The following is a 5,921-nucleotide window of genomic DNA, read 5'->3' as shown; positions in this document are numbered from 1 at the left end:
ATACAACAAACACTGGCTTTCTGGAATTTTGATGTTTATTTTCCCAAAGGGAAAAAAAGGCATCTTTTTTTAAAATTTATTTTTAATATAAATTTATTTATTTTAATTGGAGGTTAATTACTTTACAATATTGTATTGCTTTTGCCATACATCAACATGAATCCGCCACAGGTGTACACGCGTTCCCCATCCTGAACCCCCCTCCCTCTTCCCTCCCCATCCCATTCCTCTGGGTCGTCCCAGTGCACCAGCCCCAAGCATCCAATATCATGCATCGAACCTGGACTGGCAATTCGTTTCACATATGATATTATACATGTTTCAACACCATTCTCCCCAATCATCCCATCCTTCCCTCTCCCTCTCCCACAGAGTCCAAAAGACTGTTCTATACATCTGTGTCTCTTTTGCTATCTCGAATACAGGGTTATGGCTGCTTCCCTGGTGGCTCAGAGGATAAAGCATCTGCCTGCAATGCAGGAGACCCAGGTTCGATTCCTGGGTTGGGAAGATTCCCTGGAAAAGGAAATGGCAACCCACTCCAGTATTCTTGCCTGTAGAAACCCATGGACAGAGGAGCCTGAGTGGGCTACAGTCCATGGGGTCACAAAGAGTCGGACATGACTGAGTGACTTCGTTTCACTTCGATACAGGGTTATCGTTACCATCTTTCTAAATTCCATATATATGTGCTAGTATACTGTATTGGTGTTTTTCTCTCTGACTTACTTCACTCTGTATAATAGGCTCCAGTTTCATCCACCTCATCAGAACTGATTCAAATGTATTCTTTTTAATGGCTGAGTAATGCTCCATTGTGTATATGTACCACTGCTTTCTTATCCATCCATCTGCTGATGGACATCTAGGTTGCTTCCATGTCCTGGCTATTATAAACAGTGCTGCGATGAACACTGGGGGTACACATGTCTCTTTCAGTTCTGGTTTCCTCAGTGTGTATGCCCAGCAGTGGGATTGCTGGGTCATAAGGCAGTTCTATTTCCAGTTTTTTAAGGAATCTCCACACTGTTCTCCATAGTGGTGGTACTGGTGGTACTAGTTTGCATTCCCACCAACAGTGTAAGAGGGTTCCCTTTTCTCCACACCCTCTCCAGCATTTATTGCTTGTAGACTTTTGGATCACAGCCATTCAGACTGGCATGAAATGGTACCTCATTGTGGTTTTGATTTGCATTTCTCTGATAATGAGTAATGTTGAGCATCTTTTCATGTGTTTGTTAGCCATCTGTATGTCTTCTTTGCAGAAATGTCTCTTTAGTTCTTTGGCCCAGTTTTTGATTGGGTTGTTTATTTTTCTAGAATTGAGCTGCAGGAGTTGCTTATATATTTTTGAGATTAGTTGTCAGTTGCTTCATTTGCTATTATTTTCTCCCATTCTGAAGGCTGTCTTTTCACCTTGCTTATAGTTTCCTTTGTTGTGCAGAAGCTTTTAAGTTTAATTAGGTCCCATTTGTTTATTTTTGCTTTTATTTCCAATATTCTGGGAGGTGGGTCATAGAGGATCCTGCTGTGATTTATGTCGGAGGGTGTTTTGCCTATGTTCTCCTCTAGGAGTTTTATAGTTTCTGGTCTTACGTTTTATATCTTTAATCCATTTTGAGTTTGTTTTTGTGTGTGGTGTTAGAAAGTGTTCTAGTTTCATTCTTTTACAAATGGTTGACCAGTTTTCCCAGCACCACTTGTTAAAGAGATTGTCTTTAATCCATTGTATATTCTTGCCTCCTTTGTCAAAGATAAGGTGTCCATAGGTGCATGGATTTATCTCTGGGCTTTCAATTTTGTTCCATTGGTCTGTATTACTGTCTTTGTGCCAGTACCATACTGTCTTGATGACTGTGGCTTTGTAGTAGAGCCTGAGGTCAGGCAGATTGATTTCTCCAGTTCCATTCTTCTTCTCAAGATTTTTTTGGCTATTTGAGGGTTTTTGTATTTCCATACAAATTGTGAAATTATTTGTTCTAGCTCTGTGAAAAATACCATTGGTAGCTTGATAGGGATTGCATTGAATCTATAGATTGCTTTGGGTAGTATACTCATTTTCACTATATTGATTCTTCCAATCCATGAACACGGTATATTTCTCCATTAGTGTCTTCTTTGATTTCTTTCACCAGTTTCACCAGTTTCTTTTATAGTTTTCTATATATAGGTCTTTTGTTTCTTTAGGTACATACATTCCTAAGTATTTTATTCTTTTCATTGCAATGGTGAATGAAATTGTGTCCTTAATTTCTCTATTTTCTATTATTAGTTAGGAATGCAAAGGATTTCTGTGTGTTCATTTTATATCCTGCAACTTTACTATATTCATTGATTAGTCTAGTAATTTTCTGGTGGAGTCTTTAGGGTTTTCTATGTAGAGGATCATGTCATCTGCAAACAGTGAGAGTTTTACTTCTTCTTTTCCAATTTGGATTCTTTTTATTTCTTTTTCAGCTCTGATTGCTGTGGCCAAAACTTCCAAAACTATGTTGAATAGTAGTGGTGAAAGTGGGCACCCTTGTCTTGTTCCTGACTTTGAGGGAAATGCTTTCAATTTTTCACCATTTAGGATAATGTTTGCTGTGGGTTTGTCATATATAGCTTTTATTATGTTGAGGTATGTCCCTTCTATTCCTGTTTTCTGGAGAGTTTTTATCATAAATGGATGTTGAATTTTGTCAAAGGCTTTCTCTGAATCTATTGAGACAATCATATGGCTTTTATTTTTCAATTTGTTAATGTGGTGTATTACATTGATTGACTTGTGGATATTGAAGAATCCTTGCATCCCTGGGATAAAGCCCACTTGGTCATGGTGTATGATCTTTTTAATGTGTTGTTGGATTGTGATTGCTAGAATTTTGTTAAGGATTTTGCATCTATGTTCATCAATGATATTGGCCTGTAGTTTTCTTTTTTTGTGTGGCGTCTTTTTCAGATTTTGGTATTAGGATGATGGTGGCCTCATAGAATGAGTTTGGAAGTTTACCTTCCTCTGCAATTTTCTGGAAGAGTTTGAGTAGGATAGGTGTTAGCTCTTCTCTAAATTTTTGGTAGAATTCAGCTGTGAAGCTGTCTGGACCTGGGCTTTTGTTTGCTGGAAGATTGCTGATTACAGTTTCAATTTCCGTGCTTGTGATGGGTCTGTTAAGATTTTCTATTTCTTCCTGGTTCAGTTTTGGAAAGTTGTACTGTTCTAAGAATTTGTCCATTTCTTCCACATTGTCCATTGTATTGGCATATAATTACTGATAGTAGTCTCTCATGATCCTTTGTATTTCTGTGTTGTCTGTTGTGATCTCTGCATATTCATTTCTAATTTTATTGATTTGACTTTTCTCCCTTTGTTTCTTGATGAGTCTGGCTAATGGTTTGTCAATTTTATTTATCCTTTCAAGGAACCAGCTTTTGGCTTTGTTGATTTTTGCTATGGTCTCTTTTGTTTCTTTTGCATTTATTTCTGCCTTAATTTTTAAGATTTCTTTCCTTCTGCTAACCCTGGGGTTCTTCATTTCTTCCTTTTCTAGTTGTTTTAGATGTAGAGTTAGCTTATTTATTTGAATTTTTTCTTGTTTCTTGAGGTATGCCTGTATTGCTATGAACTTTCCCCTTAGCACTGCTTTTACAGTGTCCCACAGGTTTTGGGTTGTTGTGTTTTCATTTTCATTCATTTCTATGCATATTTTGATTTCTTTTTTGATTTCTTCTGTGATTTGTTGGTTATTCAGAAGCGTGTTGTTCAGCCTCCATATGTTGGAATTTTTTATAATAGTTTTTCTCCTGTAATTGAGATCTAATCTTACTGCATTGTGGTCAGAAAAGATGCTTGGGATGATTTCAATTTTTTTGAATTTACCAAGGCTAAATTTATGGCCCAGGGTGTGATCTATCCTGGAGAAGGTTCTGTGTGTGCTTGAGAAAAAGGTGAAATTAATTGTTTTGGGGTGAAATGTCCTATAGATATCAATTAGTTTTAATTGGTCTATTGTATCATTTAAAGTTTGTGTTTCCTTGTTAATTTTCTGTTTAGTTGATCTATCCATAGGTGTGAGTGGGGTATTAAAATATCCCACTATTATTGTGTTATTGTTAATTTCCCCTTTCATACTTGTTAGCATTTGTCTTACATATTGTGGTGCTCCTATGTTGGGTGCATATATGGTTATAATTGTTATATCTTCTTCTTGGATTGATACTTTGATCATTATGTAGTGTCCTTCTTTGTCTCTTTTCACAGCCTTTGTTTTAAAGTCTATTTTATCTGATATGAGTATTGCTACTCCTGCTTTCTTTTGGTCTCTATTTGCATGGCAAATCTTTTTCCAGCCCTTCACTTTCAGTCTGTATGTGTCCCCTGTTTTGAGGTGGGTCTCTTGTAGACAAGATATATAGGGGTCTTGTTTTTGTATCTATTCAGCCAGTCTTTGTCTTTTGGTTGGGGCATTCAACCCATTTATGTTAAGATAATTATTGATAAGTATGATCCCGTTGCCATTTACTTTATTGTTTTGGGTTCAGGTTTATACACCCTTTTTGTGTTTCCTGTCTAGAGAGTATCCTTTAGCATTTGCTGGAGAGCTGCTTTGGTGGTGCTGAATTCTCTCAGCTTTTGCTTGTCTGTAAAGCTTTTGATTTCTCCTTCATATTTGAATGAGATCCTTGCTGGGTACAGTAATCTGGGCTGTAGGTTATTTTCTTTCATCACTTTAAGTATGTCTTGCCATTCCCTCCTGGCTTGAAGAGTTTCTATTGAAAGATCAGCTGTTATCCTTAGGGGAATCCCCTTGTGTGTTATTTGTTGTTTTTTCCTTGCTGCTTTTAATATTTGTTCTTTGTGTTTGATCTTTGTTAATTTGATTAATATGTGTCTTGGGGTGTTTTGCTTTGGGTTTATCCTGTTTGGGACTCTCTAGGTTTATTGGACTTGGGTGATTATATCCTTCCCCATTTTAGGGAAGTTTTCTACTATTATCTCCTGAAGTGTTTTCTCATGATCTTTCTTTTTGTCTTCTTCTTCTGGGACTCCTATGATTCGAATGTTGGGGCCTTTAACACTGTCTTGGAGGTCCATGAGGTTGTCCTCATTTCTTTTAGTTTGTTTTTCTTTTCTCTTCTCTGATTCATTTATTTCTACCATTCTATCTTCTAATTCACCAATCCTATCTTCTGCCTCTGTTATTCTACTATTTGTTGCCTCCAGAGTGTTTTTTATCTCATTTATTGCATTATTCATTATATATTGACTCTTTTTTATTTCCTCTAGCTCTTTGTTAAACCTTTCTTGCATCTTCTCAATCCTTGTCTCCAGGCTATTTATCTGTGATTCCATTTTGGTTTCAAGATTTTGGATCATTTTCACTATCATTATTTGGAATTCTTTATCAGGTAGCTTCCCTGGTGGCTCAGACGGTAAAGCGTCTGTCTACAATGCAGGAGACCCGGGTTCGATCCCAGGGTTGGGAAGATCCCCTGGAGAAGGAAATGGCATCCCACTCCAGGACTATTGCCTGGGAAATCCCTTGGATGAAGGAACCTTGTAGGCTAGAGTCCATGGGGTCGCAAAGAGTCGGACACGACTGAGCGACTTCACTTCACTTTATCAGGTAGATTCCCTATCTCTTCCTCTTTTGTTTGGTTTGGTGGGCATTTATCCTGTTCCTTTACCTGCTGGGTATTCCTCTGTCTCTTCATCTTGTTTATATTGCTGCGTTTGGGGTGGCCTTTCTGTATTCTGGTGGTTTGTGGAGTTCTCTTTATTGTGGAGTTTCCTCACTGTGGGTGCAGTTGTACAGGTGGCTTGTCAAGGTTTCTTGGTTAGGGAGACTTGTGTTGGTGTTCTGGTGGGTGGAGCTGGATTTCTTCTCTCTGGAGTGCAATGAAGTGTCCAGTAATGCGTTATGAGATGTCAATGGTTTTGG

General features: G+C 37.8%; 1 non-coding gene across 1 annotated transcript; it reads left to right on the top strand.

The window, feature by feature from the left end:
• Nucleotides 1-438: 438 nt before the first annotated feature.
• On the top strand, nt 439-510 carry TRNAC-GCA. The gene has a single exon. It is a non-coding gene; the product is annotated as a tRNA-Cys (tRNA).
• Nucleotides 511-5,921: the final 5,411 nt, after the last annotated feature.

Source organism: Oryx dammah, unplaced genomic scaffold, assembly GCF_014754425.2.
Source record: "Oryx dammah isolate SB20612 unplaced genomic scaffold, SCBI_Odam_1.1 HiC_scaffold_6, whole genome shotgun sequence".
In the NCBI taxonomy this organism is placed as follows: domain Eukaryota; kingdom Metazoa; phylum Chordata; class Mammalia; order Artiodactyla; family Bovidae; genus Oryx; species Oryx dammah.
Note: the sequence above shows the minus strand (reverse complement) of the source record. Positions and strands in the feature narration are given on the sequence as shown.